Below are 27,099 nucleotides of genomic sequence, written 5' to 3' on the forward strand. Positions count from 1 at the left end.
TGGTATAGGCATGGTACAGGTGAGGGCACAGGTCGGCTTCAATCACTTATCTGCTCTCCTCCTGGGCTGCCTGCGAGACGTCCACGGCGCTGCTCCTCTCCTCGAGTCCTCTTCTTCTGACGGCGGCGGGATTCCGGGAACCGTCCACTGCGCTGCTCATCTCGTCCTCTTCAGTCTCCTGGTCTTCCGATCGGTCCGGGCGGCGGGAAGGAGATCGGGCGGTGACGGTGCGTGACTGACGCACGCACCGGCACCGCCCCCATTGCGACGTCAGCGGTGTCAGCAATCGGATGTCCTGGATGATGATTGGTCCAGGCTGGAGACTGGACCAATCACAGCCAGGATATCACGAAAGTGGGGGTGTCCTAACGCTATGACCTGCGCCCAGGTTACGCCCCCAGAAGGCAGTCAATCGGCGCCTCTTCTGGGTCGTAAACCCCCCCCCCCCCCCATAGCCACCACATAGGCCGGCAAACGCAATTTTTTTTTTAAACTTTATTGTTCTTTTTGTAATTTTTTTATTTTTCCCCCCTTTTTTTTAGGGGGGGGGGGGGCGGCGCCCTGGTGCCCCCTATGCACAGGCCGCCACTGATTAGCTGTAATCCTTGCACCATGCTAAGAACCATCTTGTGGCAACACATGCAGAGCTATCTTTTATATTGATTGGACCCTGGGCAAACATGTTCTTGGGCCCTCCCGAATCCACTTATCAACTATTTTCAGGCAGTGCGGGCTCAAGGGGCACAACAATGACTGGGCCCGGGGCAGCTGCCCCTTTTGCCCTGCTTTAAAGATGGTCCTGAACACATGTCAGTGCCAACAATTTTGAAACTAACATACAATGAACAAGCCTTTCTCAAACTGGGTTCTGTGGAACCCCAAGGTTCCTTCAGAGGTTGCCAGGGGTTTCTTGAGCAATGAGCAATTTCTACATTTCCAAAGGGTAACCACTGACACACATTTTTTTTTTTAACTATGTTGCCATTGGCCACCAATCTAAGAAAGCCCTTCTCCATTTACCATCAATGTAAGTGAGTATTTCTTTGACCACCATTTAAAGGATTCTCTTCTCTTCTGACCACCAGTGTAAGGGGGGGGCAACACTGACCACCAATTTAAGGGAGCACTTTTCCACCGACCATTAAAGAAAGACGATGCTCCTTCAATGATCGCCATGTGACGGACTGCTACAATTTTAAGTGACAACATTTATTTTATTGCCATTATTATTATTATTTGTTTAATTTATTATTATTTTTGAAAATAGATTTTCCTTTTATTTTTGTTTAATTTTATTCTTTAATTAAAAATGATTAATTTTTAATTGTTTTTTTATTTATTCATTTTTTTAGAATTAAAGATTAATAATAGAATTCTATTAATTTTACAAATTACTGGTACATAAATGTATTATGAACTGTAGATAAAAATACAGGGGTTTCCTAAGCCCTAAAATTTAATTCAAAGGGTTCCTTTGTATTCAAAAGGTTGAGAAAGGCTGCGATAAGCCAAGAAGGTAACACCAAAGCCAAAAGGTTTGAACTGAATATAGGTTAAGGTAGCTTATCTGGAGGCATGTCACCATTAGGGATGAGGGAAGTGGCGTCTCTAGGGTTGGTGTCAACTGGCGCACTAAACCATGGTGTCACCCAACCCACCAGCCAACCACAGTGCCCTACAGGACAGAACTGCTTAATGGTTACACCCCTCTGGTGGGTGTTATCTGGGTCCGCACCCCCATAGCGAGGTCACTGGATGAGGGGAGCAATTTTGGTGAAATCAATTTTTTTTTTGTTTCCATATGAATTTTATTTAGGAAAAAAAGGGGTAAATGATTGCAGGGGCCCAAAGACCTAAAAGTATTACATATGGTTACAATTTTTACTACACTGTTTGCTTTTATTCTATATTTAGTGGGTGTATTTTTAATTTTTGGGGGGGAGGGGGGAGGAGGATTAGTTTAGTTTATTTTCTTTATTAGTCTTTATATTGTATTGTGTTTTTTTTTTTTTTTTTACCTTTTTTTTTAATTATATTGTCTTCTTATTTGTTTAGTATTGCTTTACATATTTGTTTTTTACCACTTTCTGTGAAAAAGTAAAATATTTAAGCCAATGAGGGGCTTAAAACAGGCCCAAAATAGTTGAAATAAGTTTATATAATAAAAATAATAATAATATTTTTAATTAATAATAATAATAATATTCACTAATAATAATAATAATAATAGTTGAAATAAGTTCCATAACCCTTAGGAGCAATTTAAAGCCTATTACATACTTAAAAGCCACCAAAAAAAATCTATTTTATAGATGCCAACTGTGACGGTACTCACCGTCACTGGGAGTGAAAGACAGATACTTAATGGTTTGGATTGCTTCAAGTGGAACCTTATTGTTTGTCAGCAATATCTTCCTAAAGAAATATGAAGATTTATTCCCACTTTACACTGGGAGACCTATAGCCTGTTGCCATGAAGTCTGACTCCTAAATAATCATAGCAATACGTAGATGTGTATTCCATGTACTTCAATATAGGAGACAGACAGACTGTCTTTGGCAGTCTTGTCCTATTCTCTATCTATTGAGATGGAATGTGGATTGTGTTAAGTCTGCCTGTCCCATTGTTAAATGTTCATGAGCCCACATTGTTCTGTCCAGATGGCTAGATAATTAGTGCAGGTTAATTCTGTTTCTGTACACAATTTCATCTGCATATGATAATGTAATCAGGCAACCCCTGACCTTTGTGTATTAAATTGATCAGGAGGGGGATGTGCTCATGTGTGTATATATTTAGTTTGAAACTGTTCAATAAAGAGTGACACCTAAAAAAATCTATTTTATAGATGTCAACTGTCCCAGATTTGGCCTCCGTCCCGCTGATGCTGTGTCGTGGGCTATGTCCTGGGATCATAGCATTAACAGTATCTGTGGTACTGCACATGCACAATAATGGCAGAATTGGGAAAATTTCACAGAAACTATCCTTGATTTTTGCTTGAAGTGGAACTTCACTTACAAGGTTGTTCTTCCCCTTCTCTTTCATATTTGTCTTTTTTGGGGGCGGGGGACAAGTACCTGATTTTGACAGGTGATGTGAGTTGAAGTTCTCCCCCTCTGCTCGTCAAAGGTCCCAGAACACTGCTGGACCATTCACAAGGCGCAGTGCCGTTTGCGAATGCGCAGTGGGCAGCTGGCTGTGAAGCCGCAAGCAGTCACAACTGGCTGCTCACAGTTAAGATGGTGGCACTGGGGACTTGAAGACCGGTGAAGAAACCGGCCAGGTGAGGACAGCGCTGGATCCCTGGACAGGTAAGCATTTGTAGCTGCTGACTTTTAGTTTTTAAACAGGTGACTGAAGAATCTCTTTAACTTTCAGGAAATAAATAAAACATCTAAATTCCACAGATGTCACCAGTCCCAAATTTGCCAGGACAGTCCTGCATCTTGTGTCTCTGTCCTGTTGATGCTGTGTCCTTGGCTATGTCCCAGTATTACAGCATTAACCTTATCTGAGGTACTGCGCATGCAGAGTAATGCCAAAATGGCAAAAATGCACAGAAATTATCCTTGAATTCTGAAAAATGGTTGTAAACCCTTCTATATACTCAGTGAAGTGACTGGCCTCAGGTGATACACAGAGATGAAACAAATCCTCCCACATACACTCTATTACCAAAAGTATTGGGACGCCTGCCTTTACACGCACATGGACTTTAATGGCATCCCAGTCTTAGTCCGTAGGGTTCAATATTGAGTCGGCCCACCCACTCTTCTGGGAAGGCTATCCACAAGGTTTAGGAGTGTGTCTATGGGAATGTTTGGCCATTCTTCAAGGAGGGCATTTGTGAGGTCAGGTACTGATGTTGGATGAGAAGGACTGGCTCACAGTCTCCGCACTAATTCATTCACAAGGGTGTTCGGTCGGGTTGAGGTCAGGACTCTGTGCAGGCCAGTCAAGTTCCTCCAACCCAAACTCGCTCATCCATGTCTTTATGGACCTTGCTTTGTGCACTGGTGTGCAGTCATGTTGGAACAGGAAGGGGCCATCCCCAAACTGTTCCCACAAAGTTGGGAGCATGAAATTGTCCAAAATGTCTTGATATGCTGATGCCTTAAGAGTTCCCTTCACTGGAACTAAGGAGCTAAGCTCAACCCCTGAAAAACAACCCCACACCATAATCCCCCCTCCGCCAAATGATTTGGACCAGTGCACAAAGCAAGGTCCATAAAGACATGGATGAGCGAGTTTAGAGTGGAGGAATTTGGCTAGTGCTAGCAGTGATAATTGAGGGTAATTGTGCTAGGATGGGGGATTGGGAAGAATTTGTGCTGGGAGGGGGGATTTGGAGTGGGGGGAGCAGATTTGTGCTCAGGGGGGAAATTTGAGGGCTAGTGGATTTGTTCTAGGGGGGGGAGGGGTGGATTTGTGCTGGGGCATATGGGAAATGAGAGGATTTAAGCCAGGGGGATTGGGAGAGGGGGAAAAGACCCACGCTGGAAAGCAGGGGGGGGGGATTTGCCCTGGGAGGAGGGGGAATTCATGCTTCGGGGGTAAGCATGCAGATTAGTGCTCAATTTATTTTTAGGGGGGAGGGGATGTTTGCTGATACATAATGCTCATACATCTTGTGGGAGGGGGGCAAATTTGGAACGTTCCCCCTGGGCTCTAGATGACCTTGTCCCGGCCTCCTTATCTTCTGCCTCCTTCCTCTGCTAATGACCTTGTCGTCTGCCTTCTTTCTCTGCTGATGACCTTGTTTTCTCCTTCCTTCCTCTGCTGATAACTTTGTCTTCTGCCTCCTTCCTCTGCTGATAAGTTTGTCTTCTGCCTCCTTCCTCTGCTGATAACTTTGTCTTCTTCCTCCTTCCTCTGTTGATGACCTTGTCTTCTTCCTTCTTCCTCTGTTGATGACCTTGTCTTCTGCCTCCTTCCTCTGTTGATGACCTTGTCTTCTGCCTCCTTCCTCTGCTGATGACCTTGTCTTCTGTCTCCTTCCCCTGCTAATGACCTTGTCTTCTGCCTCCTTCCTCTGCTAATGACCTTGTCTTCTGTCTCCTTCCTCTGCTAATGACCTTGTCTTCTGCCTCCTTCCTCTGCTGATAACATTGCCTTCTGTTTACTTCCTCTGCTAATGACCTTGTCTTCTGCCTCCATCCTCTGCTAATGACCTTGTCTTCTGCCTCCTTCTTCTGCTAATAACCTTGTCTTCTGTCTTCTTCCTCTGCTGATAACCTTGTCTTCTCTTTTCTTCCTCTGCTAATGACCTTGTCTTCTGCCTCCATCCTCTGCTAATGACCTTTTCTTCTGCCTTTTTCCCCTGCTAATGACCTTGTCTTCTACCTCCTTCCTCTGCTGATGATTTTGTCTTCTGACTCCTTCCTCTGCTGATAAGTTTGTCTTCTGCCTCCTTCCTCTGCTGATAACCTTGTCTTCTTCCTCCTTCCTCTGTTGATGACCTTGTCTTCTTCCTCCTTCCTCTGTTGATGACCTTGTCTTCTGCCTCCTTCCTCTGTTGATGACCTTGTCTTCTGCCTCCTTCCTCTGTTGATGACCTTGTTTTCTGCCTCCTTCCTCTGCTGATGACCTTGTCTTCTGCCTCCTTCCTCTGTTGATGACCTTGTCTTCTGCCTCCTCCTTCCTCTGCTGATGACCTTGTTTTCTGCCTCCTTCCTCTGCTGATGACCTTGTCTTCTGCCTCCTTCCTCTGTTGATGACCTTGTCTTCTGCTTCCCTTCCCCTGCTGATAACCTTGTCTTCTGCCTTCTTCCTCTGCTAATGACCTTGTCTTCTGCCTCCTTCTTCTGCTAATAACCTTGTTTTCTGTCTTCCTCCTCTGCTGATAACCTTGTCTTCTGCCTTCATCCTATGCTAATGACCTTGTCTTCTGCCTTCCTTCCTCTGCTAATGACCTTGTCTTCTGCCTTCCTTCCTCTGCTGATGACCCTGTCTTCTGCCTCCTTCCTCTGCTAATGACCTTGTCTTCTGCCTCCTTCCTCTGCTGATGACCATGTCTTCTGTCTCCTTCCTCTGCTGATGACCATGTCTTCTGCCTCCTTCCTCTGCTGATAGCAGAGGAAGGAGGCAGCAGACAGAAATGACACGTATTGCTCTGGACTGAGACAAGTACACACTATAGAGGGATATGCTTTGTTTTTCATGTCTGAGGTTTACAACCACTTTAAATTTCAGAAATTCATGAAAACACTATATTTTATACATGCCAACAGTCCTAGATTTGCCAGGACAGTCCAGCACTTTGTCCCTCTGTCCTGTTGATGCTGCATCCAGGGTCATGTCCTGGGTACAGCCTCAACCTTATTCGAGTTACTGCACGTGCTCAGTAACTCAAAATGGTTTCAATAGCAAAAATCGGGGCTGTGAGTGGGTGGTTACCGCCTATTTAGAGGTGTTATCTTGGTGGAACCAACCCAAAAAGTGGGTGTGATGGGTGGTCCTCACATATTTGGAGGTTGAGCCTTGGTGGAACCATCCCACAAAGTGGGTGTGATGGACGGTCCCTGCGTATTTAGAGGTGGAGTCTGAACAAGATTACAAAAAAAACGGGTGGGATTTGGGTGAGCCAGAAATTCGTCAGACTTTCCATCCTTAGCAGGGCAATAGAGACCTTTTACTGAGTTTTTCTAGCAAGAGTGGACTTTCTGGTGTTAAATAATCAGCATAGGTTCGCTTTAATTCCCAGACTGCTAATTCCAACTGCAAGACAAATAAGCCGTTACAAAAGAGGGTTTTGCAGCAAAGCCTGCTGGGAAGGGGCATTGATGGAACCTTTGAGCATTTTTTTCCCCTGTAATCCTCTTACGTGTCAGTGAATATGACATGAGCTCATCCTCATTTATAACTGCATGGAATGTAAGCGCTGTAAGGAATTATTAGGAACGACAAGGGTCAGTGAAGAGTAGAATAAGCAGGGGCATAACTGCAGGGGTTGCAATTGCAACCGGGCCCCATGCTCCAGGTCATAGTCAGTGACATTGTAAAAAAATAAAATAAAATGATAAAAAGTAATACAATTAAAATACCAAAAAATAAAAACTACTGACACCAGTGGGTGAACTTCCAGGATCGCAAAGGTCACACTTGCAACCGGGCCCTGGCATTCCACCACCGTGGGGAGGCCCCAAGATGGCAGGAAGGGGGCCCACTGCAGAACTTGTGAAAGGGTACCGCTGTGGGACCGTAATAAAGGGCCCTGCAACGAGAGTAAAGGGCCCCAGGATCAGTGGGAAGAGCCCAAGGCTTGAAGGGAAGAGCCCTGGCCAGGGGTCTGGGGGGCCCTTCATGGTTTCTTGCACCGGGGCCCTGAAGGATCTAGTTACGCCTCTGAGAATAAGATCCCCACCCTTCTGAAAGAATATAGAAAAAATCTGGTCTCCCACAGTACACAGAACATGGAAATGCAATTATTTAGCAAATATAAACTGCTAAATACCTTTTCTCATCAGCAGTATATAGCAGTCTTGTAATTTCTATCAGTGTCTGGGTAAAGCTTGTGGGAGGAGTTTTCATTCTACTCTGACTGTTCTATGAAGCTCCACGACCCCTGACCCTCTGTCTGGACAGTGCTGATTGGCCCTGTGCTGATCACATGCACTCTCCCCAGAAAAAGAAAACTCTCTAGCGGTACACACCAAACTGAGCATGTGCAAAGTGACTCCAAAGGCTGTCTTATCAGGAGATGGATTGGGGACAATGGAAGAAGGGGAGGATCAGAGAAGACAGGATTAAACCGCTTTTTTTTTTTACATAATGTGCAAGATTAACCCTTTAGGTTCCACAGTGAGTATAGCGAGTATGCTTTACTGCATATACAAACTGACTTTACTGTTGTGGTTTAGTAACGCTTTAAAGTTTCAGGGATGGTCTGGGGCTTTTTTTAAATGCAAAACTGTGCTTTTTTTTTGCTTTTTTGGTTGAATAGACTTCAATGGAGAAGCTGCAGAAAAGCATGTAGTGTGTGTTCTTGCCGCGATTTTATCAAGATTTGAGGTTTTTAATCTGCTCAACAAATTGGCCAAAAAAAAAAGAATAAAAAATGCAAATCATGACAAATGCGCTGTAAAATTAAATTTGCAAAAAGCACTGCAGAAACGATCAAAAGCAAACTGCATAGGTGTGAACTGAGCCTAATTTAGCAGCTCAGTATATCATCACCCTCCGTTAAACAATCTAAAAATGTTATATTTAAAAAAAAATCTATCTAAAAGCCCCTTTTATTTACCCGAATCCGTGTTCACATGACACGCTGGATTTCCAATTCCTGGGTGGCGGTGTTGGAGGGTCCTTCTTCTAGTGTCCATGTTACTCCTGGGTGACGTAGACACTTCCATTGACTGAAGATAATGTCCATTGGCAGGGTGCTCACAGGGTTCTGAAGACCCACAGTGGTAGCGCGATCAGGTCATGACATTGTGTGGCAAGATGACCGGTCAGTGCACCAGGACTCCAGCAATGGAGATTACTGGTCTCCACTCTCAGAAGAGGCTGTAGGGGGAATACAGGAGCCGCTCTAAGTGCAGTATAAGGACTTATTGGCATAAAATCAAATGTAATGGTACTCGCAAAAGAATATATAGATAAGAAAGGGGATGTCCATATATGTAGAGAGGGTCCATCATTCCGGTGCAATGGTCAGGATGGCTTGAGCGGTCACGATCCTCGGAGTGTGTACCAGTGGTTACCGGTACTTCCTGGTGACTGGAACGCATTGGGGCTCTCCCGCCGTCACTTCCGGGTATGACGTAATGGCGCAGGCGACGCGTTGTCGGAGCATGCGCTCCTTCCTCAGGCATATATAGTCGGAGCATGGGGCTCTCCCGCCGTCACTTCCGGGTATGACGTAATGGCGCAGGCGACGCGTTGTCGGAGCATGCGCTCCTTCCTCAGGCCGTCACTTCCGGGTATGGCGTAATGGCGCAGGCGACGCGTTTTCGGAGCATGCGCTCCTTCCTCAGGCCTATGGATAGGCCTGAGGAAGGAGCGCATGCTCCAACAACGCGTCGCCTGCGCCATTACGCCATACCCGGAAGTGACGGCGGGAGAGCCCCAGTGCGTTCCAGTCACCAGGAAGTACCGGTAACCACTGGTACACACTCCGAGGATCGTGACCGCTTGAGCCATCCTGACCATTGCACCAGAATGATGGACCCTGTCTACATATATGGACATCCTCTTGCTTATCTATATATTCTTTTGTGAGTACCATTACATTTGACTTTATGCCAATAAGTCCTTATACTGCACTTAGAGTGGCGCCTGTGTTCTCCCTACAGTTGCTTCCAAGTTTTCTTCTACTTGTCATCAGTGCAGCCTACAGAGTGCTTTTTTTGGATTTTATATGGCTCATATATGGACTTGATCTTATGGACTACTAGTTTATGGACTATATGTTTATTTTCTGTGTCCTATATTTATTTCTTGCCAGTTTAGGCCCCTAGTGTGGAACCTGTTGGGTCCCCATTTTTCTCTTTTTGCGCCAGGTTTTTTTATATCTACTCTCAGAAGAGGAACTATGGAGGATCATGTGATGGTGGATTCCCATAAGTAAATAATTAGAGAGATTGTTACTTTGCCTGCTCAAGGCAAATTGGCAATATCTGCACATCGCCACCTGGGCCTGCCCCCTCCCCCCCCCCCCAACTGTGGTTCTTACCTTACCACTCTTCTAAGCACTGCCAAAGTCCTCGCTAAAGAAGCAGGACTTCAAGGAATGGGGGAGCCCCTTGTGACAACTGGAGTGCCATGACCTCAACTCTACTAAACAGCTATTAAATTATTTGGAACACCCAGAATAATGAATGTCCAAGCTAATAAGGGTCAGTTTGCACCCTTGCTACATTTTCTCCGGTTTGCTCCAGTGTTCTGCAAACTGGGAAAGGTTTACAAGGTAGTGCCAGCATCATCGGCATCAAGAAGACATGGATGCACCCATTGTGGTTCCATTGAACCAATAAAGATGGAATGTATCATTCTGGTAACATTTATGGATGATAACATGTCCACTCCCTTCTAGCTTAAAACAGCCGCTCATCAATGTCGCTCCTCAGGCCATGCCCCCTAACATGTTTTGCCCCACCCACCAGAGCTTACCGCTATGATTAAAGGGCCATACACACTATATAAGATTTTCTGAAGACTTTTTCCTTTAGACTTACCAAAACCATATAATATGAGGTCAAACATAAACACTTTCAATTTGTATGCAATCTGGCAGGCCCTTGCACTACATAGAAAAGGTACATCTGAAGGAAATCTAACCACAAAAGTTGGATAGTGTGTATCCAGCTTTAGAAGCTCCAGTGGGTGGGGCAAAACATGTCAGAGGGCATGGCCTGAGGAGCGGCATTGACTGAGGCTTTCACACATACACATTCATGTTAGGATTGGCTAAGGCAAGCGACGATTTCAAGCTAAAATGTTCATTGCTCACTGGGGTAATGGGCCAAGATATATTCAGGATACCCCCTATGTAAGATTCCAATCACTGGTTTCCATCAAGGGTCGCCAAATCCGGGCTCCCTACCCAGAATTTGGGGACCCTTGATGGAAACCAGTTATTAGAATCTTACATAGAGGATATCCTGATTATATCTTGGTCCATTACCCCTGTGTGGGGTGGGTCTGTCTGGTGCGTGCATAATTTACTAGTGGGATCACGAGCACTCGAATTTCACAATACTCCCAACTAGACCCTTGGGATATAGCATGATCATCGATCTCCTCACTGGATGTGCATGAATACAAGGACTTTTTCAAGTGTGAAACCTTCTACCGTTCACCATATTTATTTACTATTAGTTTATTTAATCTACTTCAGCACCTTACACTAAGACCCCATTCAGACAGGGGCGACACGACTTGCTGGGGCGACCTGTGAAGTGCACCGCGACCTCGGCCCGACTTGCACGGACTTCATATAATTGAAGTCAATGCAAGTCGCCTCCAGGTCGCCCCAAAGTAGTACAGGACCCTTTTTCTAAGTCGGGGCGACTTGTGTCGCTCCTATTAGAACGGGTCCTGTACTATTCAATGGTGGGCGACCGACCACGACTTGTCAGGCGACCAAGTCGTCTGACAAGTCGCGCTAGTGTGAATGGAGTCTTAGTCACTATTATTCATGTTTGGATGTGCATGAGTTCAAGATTTTTTATTTAATTATTTATTCATTTATATTGATTTACTACACCGTATTGCCCACTATTTATGTAATTTATTCATAGCTTGACTGTGAAATATTATATCACTACTTGTCACTATTATCACCTGTCAGTATGTGTATTGGTCTGGTTTAGATTATCTGTATTTACATCTGCACGGAGTTGCTTTATTTAGCACGTATTGAATGCCTTTTTATTCTTAAGTTTGTTATTAATTTCAATATCATTATTTATTTACACTGCCACGTGGTTTTCCCAGCATTGGAACATTCTATATTTTACACATTACTGATATCATTATTGATTTACACTATCACGTGTTTTTCCCAGCATTGGAGCACTTTATATGTTATATACTGAGTCTTTGGTGTAATCTTAATACTTCCTTAAGTATCAAGTTTAGTTTACAGGTATGTGCTTCGAGGGTGAATCCCACCATTACAGGACCATAGAGAATCTATTGGTACTCCACCCAGGCTCACCAAAAATATTAGTTATGGGTGAAATTGGCCTTCCACCCTCTCACAAACTCAACTGACCACGGCATTTTTAATTAAAAGAGAAGTATGTTTATTTTCAGATTCATACTTACCTAGGTGGATGCTGCATCTGTCCCCTGCCGGCTCTAACACTGAGAACCGAGCGATCAAACACCACTGATCGCTCGGTTCTCACAGCTCGCTGAGCAGAGAGCTGGTGACTGTGAGTCTCCTGCTCTCTGTTCTGCCCCCCTCCCCGCTCACTTGAGCGCTGGGCTGTGGAGGGGGCAGGAGCGGCTGGCTCAGGCTCTCAGCAGCTGAACCAGGTTCCGGTCAAGGCATGTGGGTGGATCTTGCCCGAGCCTGGACCGGCTCTGAGATGTTGCAGTTAGAGTAACTGCTATATATACCCTCCTGAGGAAGCAGGCTGTGTCCTGTGAAACATGTAGAGGAATATCAGTACTCAATAGGTGGAAAATTGTTGTCATCTACAGTTTCTCCTAAAAACAGCAACACACACTACTTACAAAGTCACATAGTTACATAGTAGGTGAGGTTGAATAAAGACAATAGTCCATCCAGTTCAACCTGTGTAGGTGTGTGTGGCCGTAATCATCTCTCATACCCCTGAATGTTCTTCTCCTTGAGATGTACGTCTAAGAGTGTTTTGAAAGCCACCATACTTCCCGCAGAAACCACCTCTTGTGGTAGAGAATTCCACAATCCTGTAGCCCTAACAGTAAAGAACCCCCCACGTTGCCTGAGGTTAAAACGCTTCTCCTCTAATCGCATTGTATGCCCTCGAGTCCTCATGCAATCCTTTCGACTGAATAGCTTTTTTTCTATGCTGAGATCACCATTGAGATATTTATAAATTGCTATCATGTCCCCTCTCAGGCGTCTCTTCTCCAGGGAGAATAAATCAAGCGATTGCAGACGCTCTTCATAATTAAGGTCCTCCAATCCCCTAATTAGTTTAGTTGCCCTTCTCTGGACTCTCTCCAGCTCCAAAACATCCCTCCTGAGGACTGGTGACCAACCAGAACTGGACAGAGTACTCCAGATGAGGGCGGACCAGAGTTTTTAAAGTTTTTAAAGTGGAAGGATTATAGTATTATCTCTGGAATACATCCCTTTCTTTATGCATGCTAATATTCCGCCGGCTTTGGCAGCTGCCGCTTGACATTTCATGCTATTGCCTAGTCTATCATCAACCAAGACTCCCAGATCTTTCTCCATTTTTGATTCCCCCAAGGGTCCCCCCCCTAACGTGTATTGTGCTTTTATGTTTCTAGTCCCCAAGTGCAAAACCTTACACTTCTCCACATTAAACCTCATTTGCCATGTCGTTGCCCACTCTGTTATTTTGTCCAGGTCATTCTGTATGATATCTGCTTCATGCTGTGCAGTTATTGCCCTTGCCCAATTTACTATGTTTTGTTAACCCCCCTCTTTTGGGGGATATGTTATTTTAATGAAATTTGTTTTTTGTATTTTTCTGTCTAGATGGACATATTATTGCTCAGTGTCCCTCTTTTTATATTTAATTGTTTGACATTTTAATAAAATAAATTACTTTTTATATATGTCTTTTTGATTTAATGTGTATACATTTGGCCTTTTTGTACCCTGAAAAGTCCCACCCTAGTACATTGATTCTCAGCACTTCTCCTCTTTTTTTCCATTATTATATAGGATGTGGGTTCTAGTATTTATACCTTCCTTTTGGGCTCTTCTCCTCTTGTTCTTGTAATACTATGTATTCTGTGAATTGTGTATCCTGCAGTTGTATGTGCAGTTTTTTTTATTCAGTAAAGCACATTAATACACTACAAAGTTTTAATAGCTTCCTTGGTTTATACCGGAAAGAACCTTAAAAGATGAAAGCAAAACAATTGGGGGCTCGTCCGGGATTTGCACTGAAGAAGATCTCTTCTCTGTAGTGTTTTCTGTTGCTTGCACTAGGAAAAATGCTGCGTACACTGTTTAGGAAAACGAATGCCTCGTACATACGCAACGATTATCGGCTGACCGATCGGCCGACTTTTGTCCAGTGTTGTTGTGTTGGTTGAAATGTGCTCTAGACTGCACACAAATTTTCTCGGCCAACAAAAATCTATTTCAGAAGTGATGTCATGTGATGGTTTACTTTCCGTGTGTTTTTTCATCTCTGAGCATGCCCAGTCTTGCTCATCAGATTTTTGTCTGCCGAAATCTGTACTGACTGACGGAAAATCGGCCGTTGTGGTGACGGCCAACAAAAATTTTATAGCCTGCACACCAGATTTTTTTCGGCCAAAAAGTCGGAGTCGGTTGTCGGAAGCATCATACTAACAAGCTGAAAATCGGCCGATCGGACGTTGGCCAAAAATTCACGGCCAACTATCGACGCGTGTGTACAGGGCATAAGGCTATCCTGTGTGCACAATTTTGATAACATGGAACTCTTCACAGTGCCATTCAAAGTCACCAAGAGAAGAGCCTTACGTATCCACACTTGGCATACATAAAATAAATCTATAGTCTCTAAAATGCAAAATAAGTGTCTCCTTCTTAACCCCTTCTTCAAGGGAGGAGCCTATCACTTTACCCCAAAGGGGAAAGTGCCCGCCAAGGGGTAGCTTATATATTTGCGCAGAAGTTTTTGCTGAACCAAATAAATTTGTCCTTCTTAACACAAGACCTTCTCCACTCTCAAACCACCAACCGATCACAGCCCCTCCCACTAGGGCTCTAAATATTCTTGAGAAAAGCAGAATGATGGGCATATGGCAATGGCATATCAGGCTTCCTAGCAAACATAAAAAGGAGCCTCATTAGTAGGTGAACCTGTTTGAGACTGAAGCTATGTTTCTACTAAGCTGGCAATGGACCTGTGACTTGTGCTCAAATAGCATGAACTATAACATGGAGGCAGCCTCCTCCTTGTAACGTGGAAGACTTGAAAGCAATTTCTAGCAGTCTTCTATGGCATGGAAGCAGTTTCTAATGTCTCTTGTAACATGGCAGGTCTCTCTTTAGCATGCCTGCCTGTTATATAATGGTAATATTCTCTTGTAACATGGAGGTAGTCAAAGCATGTTTCTGGATAGGTATATGAGTACAAACTCATATACTCCAATGGTACCACTGGACCCAGATGCTGCAAACATGTTTCAGGTTGGGGTTTATGTGTCATCTGAGTGTCAGGATATTTATGGACCCACACCTACAGTGTTCAAAAGTTTCATGGATCTCCACAAGGCCTGGACTGAGCATAGGGCACACTTGGCCGCATGTCCTGGTGGGAGCGGTTTGTTTGTGACTGGGCCACATGGCAGGAGACTGTGGTATGGACACCTTCTCGCCCACATAACACTTGTGACAGAAGAGACTGTAAATACAAAGTAGGGATCGACCGATTATCGGCAAAGCCGATATATCGGGGACCGATATGCACTTTCCCCGATATATCGGAATCGGCCCCTGAGGTTACCGATATTTCAGGAAAGTGCTTGTACCGGAGTGATGCCTGCAGCTAGAGGAATCACCCCAGTACCGGCGTCCATAGCCGACGGTCGGCTGTCTTGTAATGACAACCAATGCGGCTGAGAAGCCGCTCGGCTATCATTACTAGGAGCAGGAGGGGACATCCCCCCCCTCCCGCCGCCTTCCGTGGCTCTCCCGGGTCTCCCTTCCCACCGGGAGAAACGGGCATCCAGCCTGCATGGCTGCCGAAGAGAAGACCCGATCAAAGCCGCATTCGGCTCTGATCGGGTCTCCATGTAAAAACCCAGAAGTGATGTCATGACATCACTTCCGGATACTCGGCGCCAAATTCAAAAGAATTACAGCATTCAAAACAGCCAAACTTGGCATTTTGAATGCTTTTAAGTGCAGAGGAGGGTTTTGGGGTCTTTTAGACCCCCAGATCCCTCCACAAGAGTATATGTCAAAAAAAAAACAAAACATTTTTTTTAATGTACGAAAATATCGGCCGATACCGATATGCGATGACCAAAATATCAGTATCGGCAATAAAAAAACGATATCGGTCGATCACTAGTACAAAGTCATACAAGTAATTGAAATAATACATGTTTGAGTCATTTTTTTTTTCATTAAACTACACAGCTAAAGAAAATGTAAAGGACACAGGGGCAGAATCTGAAGGACTTTAGGTAAAAAAATGTGTGTTTTGCTTTAAGTTCTTCGAACCAATAATAGTCGTGTTATATGTTGACTCCATGTGAAGCTACAGGATTAGATGTGGTTTCTGCTGAGGCAGCAAAATGTTTTAACCTCAAGCAGCTTACAGGTGACACAAATCTCTATCCAGGATCTACCTGCACCGCTGTACTGTGCTCCACTGGTCCCGTGTACCCGTCTAGGCTGTCATCAACTATAGCAGAGCTATGCAAGCCATGGGGTTCTAAGATCAGTTTGCTATGGTCCCAGATTTAACAGATACCTCTTAAAGTTTAACAGGTGGAGCTGTGATATGAACATTAAGGTCATGGGTCCAAACTTCACTAACGTTCAGGCTTGCCGAAATTCCTACCTGATAATAAGGGATCAGATTGGGGCTAATAGCTAACGTGTACCTAAGAAAAATGACCTGAATCTTCAATACCAAGAAGTAGGTACCTCTTCATATTCTGTGATTTGTATTAATAATGTGCTAGCCTTAAAGTGTGACTAAACCCACAACAGTAAAATCACTCTGTATATGCAGTAAAGCATGCTTATTATACTCCCTGTGGAACCTAAGGGGTTAATCCTCCACATTGGTCGTTTAATTCTGTCTTTTCTGATCCTCCCCTTTGTCCACTGTCCCCAATCTATCTCCTGATAGGACAGAGCCTTTGGAGTCACTCTGCACATGATCAGTTTGGTGTGTATGGCTAGAGAGTTTTTTTTTTCTTGGGAGGGTGCATGTTATCAGCAAAGGGCCAATCAGCACTATCCAGACAGAGGGCCAGGGGTTCTGCAGCCTTATAGGACAGTCAGAGTAGAATGAAATCTCCTCCTACAAGCGTTGACACTGATAGAAGTCACAAGACTGCTATATACTGCTGATGAGGAAAGGTATTTAGCAGTTTATATTTACTAAAATAATTGCATGTCCATGTTCTTTGTACTGAAGGAGACCAGATATAGTCAATGCAGGCTCCTGGGTTTATTAACACTTTAAACCCTGCATGTTTGCAAATATTGACTTTTCTCCAAGTCAGCACTTAAAGCGGAGTTCCACCCAAAAGTGGAACGTCCGCTCATTTGTTTCCTCCCCCCTCCGGTGCCACATTTGGCACCTTTCAGGGGGGAGGGGGGAACGGGTACCTGTTTTTGACAGGTACCCTTCCCCATTTCTGGGATACGGTGCCGCGGCACCGTCCCTCGGAAGTTTGGCCCCCTCTTCCTTCCCCTGCCGCTGAGCCAATAGGAATGCCGCTTCGGGGTCCCTACTTCGGGGTCCCTACCGAAGAAGCCAAACGGAGCCCACGCTCCAGGCGTAACGCGTATAGGGAGGCGGAGCCTGCGTGCCTGACGCCGATCGCTCGGGTGCTACTCTCTAACACTGAATGCCATAACAGCAGGCACGGCTGAGTGCCCAACAAATGTGAGTTACCCCTTTATGCTCAATAAAAGCTCATTATTTACATTCAGAGAGCACTAGATCTTTGCTTTATCTTTATTTTATGTCCTGGAGACCCCCGGAGGTGAAGGCTGGAGAGGTTACCTGTGATAGTCTGTTTATCCCCTGATATGCTCATGCTGGCCCGTTTGGGTCTGGTATCAAGGTGAGAGGCCAATCTTACTGGTGGAGGGAGTTCACACACTGGTGGTTCCTGCTTGATTCACAAGGGATTGAGGCTGTCCTGTCATCACCTGGATATACTAATCATTACTTTGGAGCACTTTATATGAACATTTATGTTTCATCAGAGCACATATGATGGACACCATATTTTGTTGATAACACTTGTTGATTCATGTAATCACTAATTATTTTTGTGCACTTCTGGCGCAGCACGTTTTTTGATTTTTATGTTTTTGTTGTGAGGTGTGGACACAATTTGTGTATGCAGCCGGATTTATATATTGATTTATTCTAGCACATTTATACACATTTGAATTTCACTTAGTCTTGCGCTGATAGTTTTTTCACTATATTCATTTGATACAATGTTTGCCTTTTATTGCTATGTTTTCCATCTGTGATAAATTAAAATCATGTGGCGCGCTACTCAAATGGTCAACTTAATGAATAATCTCCAGTGGTAATTAAAATGGATAAAAAAGAGGTGAATATAAATATAACATTATTATATATAACAATTGTGAGAAATATTGTAAAACATCCAACCAATAATAACATGTTGATTAATAACATGAATATAAATGAGAGTAAAGATAGAGTGATATAAAGTCTATAATACAAAATTGTGCAATATGTGAATTCTATCTTCACTATGTTTTCCATCTGCTGCAAACAACAGTTTAAAAAAAAAATAGAAACACACACATCATGAAACACACAAAATCCATGGATTGATGTCACTCTATAAACAGGTTTAAACATGCTGTGAAATGGTGTTTCCCATAGATACTAATCTGATCCTTCTTGTCATGATCTCACCTCCTATAAAAAAAAAAAAAGTCAGCTGGGATTTGATTGGTTGCTAAGGACAAACCCCTAATCTTCTTTTCTTTTAAAGCGTAGTGTGACGGTGTTCACCGTCACTGGGAGTAAGGGACAGATACTTGGGGGACGCTGAGAGAATGGTTTGGATGGCTTCAGATGGGAGAGTGATATTTGTCAATGGTGTCTCTCAAAAAATGTGGAGATTTGATCCCACTTTGCACTGTGAGACCTGTATCCTATTGCCATGGAGTCTGTGAAACCTAGATGTGTATTCCATGTGTTTCAATGTCGCAGACGTTCAGACTGTCATTGGCAGACTTGTCCTATTGTCTGTTTTGAGATGGGATGTGTATTGTGTTAAGTCTGCCTGTCCCATTGTTAAATGTTAATGACCTCACCTTGTGCTGTCCAGATGGCCAGATAATTAGTTCATGTTAATTCAGTTTCTGTATACAATTTCATCTACATAGGATAATGTAATCAGGCAACCCCTGACCTGTGTGTAGTAGTTTGATCAGGAGGGGGATGTGCTCATGTGTGTATAAATTGAGTGTGAAACTGTTCAATAAAGGAGAAGGTTCCTTAACTTGTATGAGCTAAGTTGTTGGCTAGCTTTGTATGAGGGCGGCTGGGAATATTTGGTATCTATGTTCAAGACTGAAGGAAGCTGTATACTGAGGGAAGACCACAAGTACAGTGTGGGTCATAGGTTCCATTACACGTAGATTCTTAAAGTGTACATAAAGCCATTTTCTTTTGTTTCGGATAAAGTAGGGAAGGGTTGAAACACCAGGCAACGTTTTCTTTATCCCCTCCTAGCTGTCACTAGAACAGGTGCTCTGATTGGATGATTTCCCCTTCCCTTCTTTTTTTGTGATAACTCAAAAATGTTGGGTTCTCCATCATTTTCTGTATTATAAACAACAGTCACCAGGCCTATTGATCTTCCCAGTAGGGGCAGAGGAAGTAATACATATCTGACAGAGGGCCTAGCCCAGTGGTTGTCAACTTACAAGGTCTAGAGGGCCTCCATTGTGGCCCCTGACAGCTGCAAAGGACCACACATAGGGCTTGATTTACTAGAAAAACAGGAGAGTGCAAAATCTGGTGCAACTCGGCAGTAGCCAATCATAGTTACATAGTTAGTCAGGCTGAAAAAAGACACAAGTCCATCTGGCTTAACCAATAAAAAACAAAAAACAGTAATGAAAACCCAACCATACAATCCCATATACACAATCCTATATCCACAGTTGATCCAGAGGAAGGCGAAAAAACCCCAGTAGAGCATGATCCAATTTGCTACAGCAGAGGAAAAAATTCCTTCCTGAACCCCAGAGGGAATCAGATATTCCCTGCTTCCAGATTTATTTTTTTTTTTTTTTTGTCAAAGCTTAATTGAACCAGAATTTAGAAGCTGATTGGCTACCATGCGCAGTTGCACCAGACTTTGCACTCTCCAGTTTTAATAAAATAATGCTTAATATATGACAGAAAACACAGAAAAAACATGGAAATCATGGGCGCAACCAGTGGCGGCCCGTCCTCCCTATCCATGCATACGGCCCCCTAATCCACATGCGGGGCGTCGGACGCATGGATTCCAATGGGATTTTTTTTTTTTTAAGCACGTGATTAGAGCCAGAGGCTCTAATAGGCTTCAAAAAAGGGTGGGCTCGGGGCACAGAGCACTGCGCCCTAAACCCGCCCAGTTGTGTGACAATAGCGAATTAATATTCGCCATTGCCACACTGATTCTCCTCCTGTCCAATCAGGAAGCGGGTCCTGAGACCCGTTTCCCGATTGGCCAAAAGGAGAAGCCATGCTATTGGCCAAGGAGGAGGCAGGAGATGCAGGGGAAATCTACGAAGGAGACTGAGGGGGAAGCCGCCGCCGTCGCTGCCTGCCCAGGGTGAGTGAGCCGGCGATCGGGAGGGGGGGGGATTAGGTGTGCGGGCTGGAGCTGGTGTGGTCCGTCTGACACCCCCCCCCACCCTCGGCCCATGGAGCACCAGCCGCCCTTGGGCGCAACAGTAGAAAGTTCTAAAGTCCACCATCCAGCGTCCTCTGTTCCCCCTGCAAGACCAGACTATCCCTCTGCCAGCCACAAGCGGTTCCTTGGAGAAACAGATGATGGACACTGCTTATGTGAAACGAATCTGTATTCATCTTACAATTTGTGAGTGTTTTTAACCATGGTTTTATTAAACAGTACCTTGTATGCTGCACTTAGATGGCTTTTTTTTTCATCTTAATATATGACAGAAGACTGTCAGAGACTTCAGACATAATAAAGGAGACAATCAGAGACTGCAGACATGCAACAGAGGTGACTGGATACTGAAGACACAATGCAAGAGTTTGAGAGAGACTGGAAACAAGCTACATAAAACTGCTGGATCGCTGGTATTATATCCTCTTTGCAAATGAATGCTTCTACTACTGACTGCTGGGGTCTGCAAAGGGCCACACAGCAAGCACCAAAGGGCAGCATGTGGTCCTCTGGCCACGGGTTGGGCCCCAGGGGTCTAGATCTTCCACATTTTATCCAAAAAAAAAAAAAAAAAGTTGATACAATTTAACTGGCTGTTTACAAATTAAATAGGCATTTGATCATGAATTTCTGACAATTTATACACGATAAATGATACACTATATTACCAAAAGTATTGGGACGCCTGCTTTTACACGCACATGAACTTTAATGGTATCCCAGTCTTAGTCCGTAGAGTTCAATATTGAGTTGGCCCACCCTTTGCAGCTTTAACAGCTTCAACTCTTCTGGGAAGGCTGTCCACAAGGTTTAGGAGTGTCTATGGGAATGTTTGACCATTCTTCCAGAAGCACATTTGTGAGGTCAGGCACTGATGTTGGAGAGAAGGCCTGGTTTGCAGTCTCCGCTCCAATTCATCCCAAAGGTGTTCTATCGGGTTGGGGTCAGGACTCTGTGCAGGCCAGTCAAGTTCCTCCACCCCAAACTCACTCATCCATGTCTTTATGGACCTTGCTTTGTGCATTGGTGCGCAGTCATGTTGGAACAGGAAGGGGCCATCCCCAAACTGTTTCCACAAAGTTGGGAGCATGAAATTGTCCAAAATGTCTTGGTATGCTGAAGCCTTAAGACAGGGGTCTTCAAACTATGCCCCTCCAGTGGGAACTACAATCCCCATCATGCCTAGTCATATCTGTGAATATCAGAGTTTTACAATGCCTCATGGGATGTGTAGTTCCGCAACAGCTGGAGGGCCGTAGTTTGAGGATCCCTGCCTTAAGAGTTCCCTTCTCTGGAACTAAGAGGCCAAGCCCAACCCCTGAAAAACAACCCCCACACCATAATCCCCCCTCCACCAAATGATTTGGACCAGCGCACAAAGTAAGGTCCATAAAAACATGAATGAGCGAGTTTAGGGTGGAAGAACTTGACTGGCCTGAAAAGAGTCCTGTCCTCAATCTGATAGAACACCTTTGGGATGAATTATAGCGGAGACTGCGAGCCAGGCCTTCTCAACCAACATCAGTGCCTGACCTCACAAATGTGCTTCTGGAAGAATGGTCAAACATTCCCATAGATACACTCCTAAACCTTGTGGACAGAAGAGTTGAAGCTGTTATAGCTGCAAAGGGTTGGCCAACTCAATATTGAACCCTACGGACTCAGACTGGGGTGCCATTAAAGTTCATGTGCGTGTAAAGGCAGGCGTCCCAATACTCTTGGTAATATAGTGTAGATGGAATTCCAATTATCCAGTCATTGCAGATAACAGGGAAAATTCCTTGTCTGAAGAGCTTGCAACCTCTCATTATGGATGTGATGCAAAACAAGATGTCCACGTTACTGGAAGGAGACCCTGAAGGTAGACTACTGTATATTTGAAATTATTAATAATAATAGTGATGACCACCAGCACCAGACAAACTATATAAAATCAAGTTTTTTAGGTTTATTTAGGAGAACAATGAAGGTGTATACACCATGCTGTAACCTGTAACAAATAAAGTGTACGGAGCTATAACACACAGCACACAGACTTTACCTTCCATCGGTTTAGAACAGAGATAACAGAAAATAATGGATGGGTTTTTGGGGGTTAAAGCCGCTGGTGCAAACCTGCAAAAAAAAAAGCTCTTGTCTATTGCACTTACTAGAAGAGCTTGGTCACCCTTAATTTTAAAAGTTCTGTTGAGTCCTTAAAAGTAACCCCCCCCCCCCCCCATACAGGTTATGATGAGAAGGGACTAAAGCAATCAACACGCCCTCCACTAAACCAGTGCGTATCACATTAAAGCCTTCTTAAAACACTATGGGGTTGATTTACTAAAAGCAAATAGATTGTGCACTTAGCAGGGCAGCTGCACATTGCAAGGGAATTTGCTCCAGAGCTTAGTAAATGGAGTTAAGCTCTACTGGCTTCCATCATCCAATCATGTGCAAGCAAAAATGCTGTTTTTTTTTTTATTTTCCTTGCATATGATTGGGTATTCTTTGTGAAGTGAAGCTTTACTTCATTTACTAAGCTTTGGAGAAAATACCCTTGCTAAAGTGCACAGTCTATTTGCCTTTAGTAAATCAAACCTAAGGCATTCGCATGTCTCATTCTATCACATATTACAAAAAATAGAGAATTATTTCCCCATCTTGGGACAGTGGGTGGAGCCATGCAAATCATTTATTTATTTATGCCACATCAGCCATATGTACATCCTGAAAAGCAAGTGTATAGTACATAAATATCCTAATATGTGAATAATATATAAATATATATATATAAATATATATATATATATATGAATTATATATATATATATATATATATATATATATATATATATATATATATATATATATATATATATCCTAATATCCCAGAGCCATTTATCCTCAACTGCATACAGCTGTCTCAGGCTTTAAAGGTCATCATCAGTGCAGTGTATGGAAACCATGGCTTCTATAAGGTAGGGCAGGACAATATACCCATTCAAGTAATGGTGAGAATCAACCAAAGCCCCCCAACCAAGTCAGTTTAGTAAATCAACCAAAGGTGCACTCATTTTGCCCAAAGCTTAGTGAATGCGGTGAACTTTAACTTTGTAAAGAATACCCAATCACATGCAGGGAACAAAAAAAACATCATGTTTGCTTGCACATGATTGGATGATGGAAATCAACAGAGCATTACCCCATTCACTAAGCTCTGGGGAAAAGGAGTGCAAATGCACTTGCAAAGTGTGGGGTTGGTTTACTAAAGGCAAATAGCCTGTGCACTTTGCAGAAGCAGTTGCAAGTAAATGTGGTGAAGTTCTGTTGACTTCCATCATCCAATCACATGCAAGCAAAAATGCGTATTTTTATTTTCCTTGCATGTGATTGGGTATTCTTTGTGAAGTAAAGCTTCACCTCATTTACTAAGCTCTGGAGTAACTGCACTTGCAAAGTACACTGTCTATTTGCCTTTAGTAAATCAACCCGTCTCTTTGCCTTTAGCACCCCAGTGTGTAGCACATAAAAAAGCCTTCATAGAAGAGAAGATATTCTCATATCTCATTCCATCATCTATTCCAAAAATAAAAGGATAATTCCTCATTTTAGGACAGCGGGCTGAGCCATGCAAATCATCCTGTTGTCCACTAGCTAAAGCCCCGTACACGCAACGATTATCGGCCGACCGATCGTCCGTCTTTTGCCCAGAGTTGTGTTTTGTTGGTTGGAATGTGCCTAGACTGCACACGAATTTTCTAGCCCGACAAAATTCTACTTCAGAAATGATGTCATGTGTTGGTTTGCTTTCTTTGTGTTCTTTCTTCACTGAGCATGCCCAGACTTGCTCATCAGATTTTTCCCTGTCGAAATCTATACTGGCTGCACGAAAATCGGCCGTGTTTTGACGGCAGACAAAAAATTTATAGCCTGCACACCAGATTTTTTTCGGCCGAAAAGTCGGAGCCGGTTATCGGAAGCATTATACTAACAGGCCGAAAATCGGCAGATTGGTCGTCGGACGAAAATTCCCTGCCGATTTTCGACACGTGTGTACGAGGCTTAAGACTGACTCGTGCCTGAACTCTAAATGTATCCTTCTACTTCCTGTTCTGATTTATCTTTTGACTATTCCCTTTTGTGTCGTTAAAGAGGTCTTTTTCATTTTTAAACTCATTGGCCGTTTAAGGATTCCAGCTTTGGCTTTTAGTAAGTACTCAGGCAAGCTTGTGTGCGCGCACTCAAAATTAACACCCATTAAAAATGTGAAGCACACAAAATTGTATGGGGTATACACAGAGGACCCTGGTCCTAAACCCCCAGAGCGCAAAACTCCTGGCGGGGACTGGAGTACTCAGAGTCCACCTAGCCAAAACCAGGGTGACCATTACCTTCAGGAGACCTGTTGAAGTAAGGTCTGCCCAAGGTTGAGTTACCCCAAAAGGAAGATACCATGGGAAGGGGAAAACCTGAAGGTTCTCATTTATCCAAGTCATAACACAGATACTAGCGGTTGGATACATTCAACTGGTTTTGCCTTCAACATTACAGATAAAGTCCAGTTGAATGCGACTAACTAGTTCTAGCTATTAAATGAAGGTGTTAAGCACTGAGCTGGCCATACCTGTGGCAATTTTCAGTCGATGGAAACCAATTTTCTATTTACCGGGAACTAAATACAATCTAAAGTAATCACCTAGAACTAAACAATATCACCGTTCTCTTCATATAAAGTGCAGTCACCAAAGTCACTTTGGGTTGCCCTTACACCTGGCATCGTTCTTCAAAGTCATAAAGTGATGTAGACAAAAATATGGTGGGCTCAAGATTGTCCCTATCGACCCCGCAGGAAAATCTGATCGCTTTTGGTGGGGTGTATTTTTTTTTGGTTTGATCTTACAATACACTGTATTAAAGCTGCCAATTTATTGCCCGATATTAGCTTCACAATAGACTGACTTCTGTGGTCGATGAAACTCATAGGTGGTAGATAGCTTAGCTTTCTCTCTGATGATTGCATTGGTGATGCCTGGTGGTTGAAATCAAGTGAAAATTGCCTAAAGAAGTATAGCCAACTTTTTTGGCAGTTGAAGATGGAGGCCCACCTTGTGGTGTAAAGCCCGTACATACGATCAGATTATCGAACGATCTGTCGTCCGTTTTTTGTGGCATGCTTGTCTGATGTGGAAAGTGAAGAGGTTTTTTTCATACGAATTTTCCCGTACGAAAATGTGTTGGATTGCTTTGTATGTGTTCTTTCGTCTCTGAGCATGCCTAGTCTTGCCCTTAAGATTTTTTTCCGTCGAAATCTGTACTAATGAGACAAAAATCGGACGTTGTATTACGGACGACAAAAAATTTATAGCCTGCACATCAGGATTTTGTCAGCTGAAAAGTGGGAGTTGGCTGTCGAAAGCACCATACTAACAATCCGAAAATCGGCAGTCGGACGAAATTTCCCTTCCGAATTTCTTATCGTGTGTACGGGCCTTAAACCTCCTTATGGTGCAAAATCTGATAACCAGCAGTAAAACAGGCAGATTTGGGTTGAGAAGTTGGGTACTCTGCTTACTTACCCTGCACAAATGGCTCTCACATATCCATCCACAGGAAGAGTTTGTGGTCAGCGGACACCCCCTTCATGCGTTCTCCTCTGGCAATTGACTGATCCACCCCACCTCTGAGGCTCGGGATTTATGAGGCTCAGCAGTAATAGGATTACCGGTCTCTATCTCAAACGGTAATCTGATAGCCCATCTGGGGACATGCATAGCACATCACTGAAAACGAAGTATCCTTTGCTGCGGTTCATAAAATACCTCCGTTCTGTGGCTTTCCATGAGAAGGTTTACAACCCATTGATGGAATTTAAGAAATTGCAGAAAGAACGGTGAGGTTGCATGCATGGTGCTGGAAGCAAATAAAAACAGAATAGCTTTTCTGCTGCTTTTATTATCAGCAATAAAATGATACAAAATATGTACATAAAGTCTAAAATAAATAATGACAAACCAGAAACTGGATGATATAAATGAAATGCACATTATTATCACCAAAACTTTGTATCTCTGGCCATCAACACCTTTATGAGCTCATTGGACATTTCATTCCAAGTCAAGGCCATTTATATGGAGTAGCCCGTCCTTTGTGGCTCCAATATTCGCTGCTCTTCTGGGGACGCTTTTCCTTAAATTTGTGCTCATTGACCCAAAATGTTCTTTTGGTTCAATGAGCACAAATTCCTATTGACACCCTCCAACGTTTTGGGAAAAAGCCTCCTCAGAAAAGTGGAGGATATGGGGGAGGTTTTAGCATCATCTGACCATGATGCACATTATTATCCTCCAATATTCTCTGCTCTTCTGGGGACACTTTTCCTCACAATTTGTGCTCATTGACCCAAGATGATCTTTTGTTTCAATGAGCATAAATTCTTATTGACACCCTCCATTGTTTTGGGGAAAAGCCTCCCCAGAAGAGTGGAGGATATGGGGAAGATTTTAGTATCATCTGACCATGATGCACATTATTATCGCCAAAACTTTGTACCTCTGACCATCAACACCTTTATGAGCTCATAGGACATCTCATACAGCAAGCCCTACGGGGACAGTGCTACATTTGGGGGCAGCGTCCAGGATTTCCTCTGAGTTACAGCAGTGGTTACTACCTGCAAAGACAGGACATTTAGCACCAGATGGTGATTAGTAGGGCCTGAGGTCAGGGCTCAGTGCAGGACACTCGAGTTCCTTCACACCAAACTGGTCAAACATGGGGTAAATTCTAGGGATCAACCAAGGTGGCCGATATTACCAATATTTCGGAAAGTGCTTGTACCG

The 27,099-nt window shown here is 43.7% G+C and overlaps 1 protein-coding gene across 1 annotated transcript in view; it reads right to left on the reverse strand.

The window, feature by feature from the left end:
- Nucleotides 1–25,912, reverse strand: part of PDE6G (phosphodiesterase 6G) — a 38,558-nt gene extending 12,646 nt beyond the window's left edge. Inside the window, exon 1 of the mRNA XM_082271823.1 lies at nucleotides 25,837–25,912. The gene's annotated coding sequence lies outside the window, so the exon portion shown is untranslated. The remainder of the gene's footprint in view (nucleotides 1–25,836) is intronic.
- Nucleotides 25,913–27,099: the final 1,187 nt, after the last annotated feature.

This window comes from Pelophylax lessonae (assembly GCF_965119305.1).
Source record: "Pelophylax lessonae genome assembly, chromosome: 11".
Taxonomy (NCBI): Eukaryota; Metazoa; Chordata; class Amphibia; order Anura; family Ranidae; genus Pelophylax; species Pelophylax lessonae.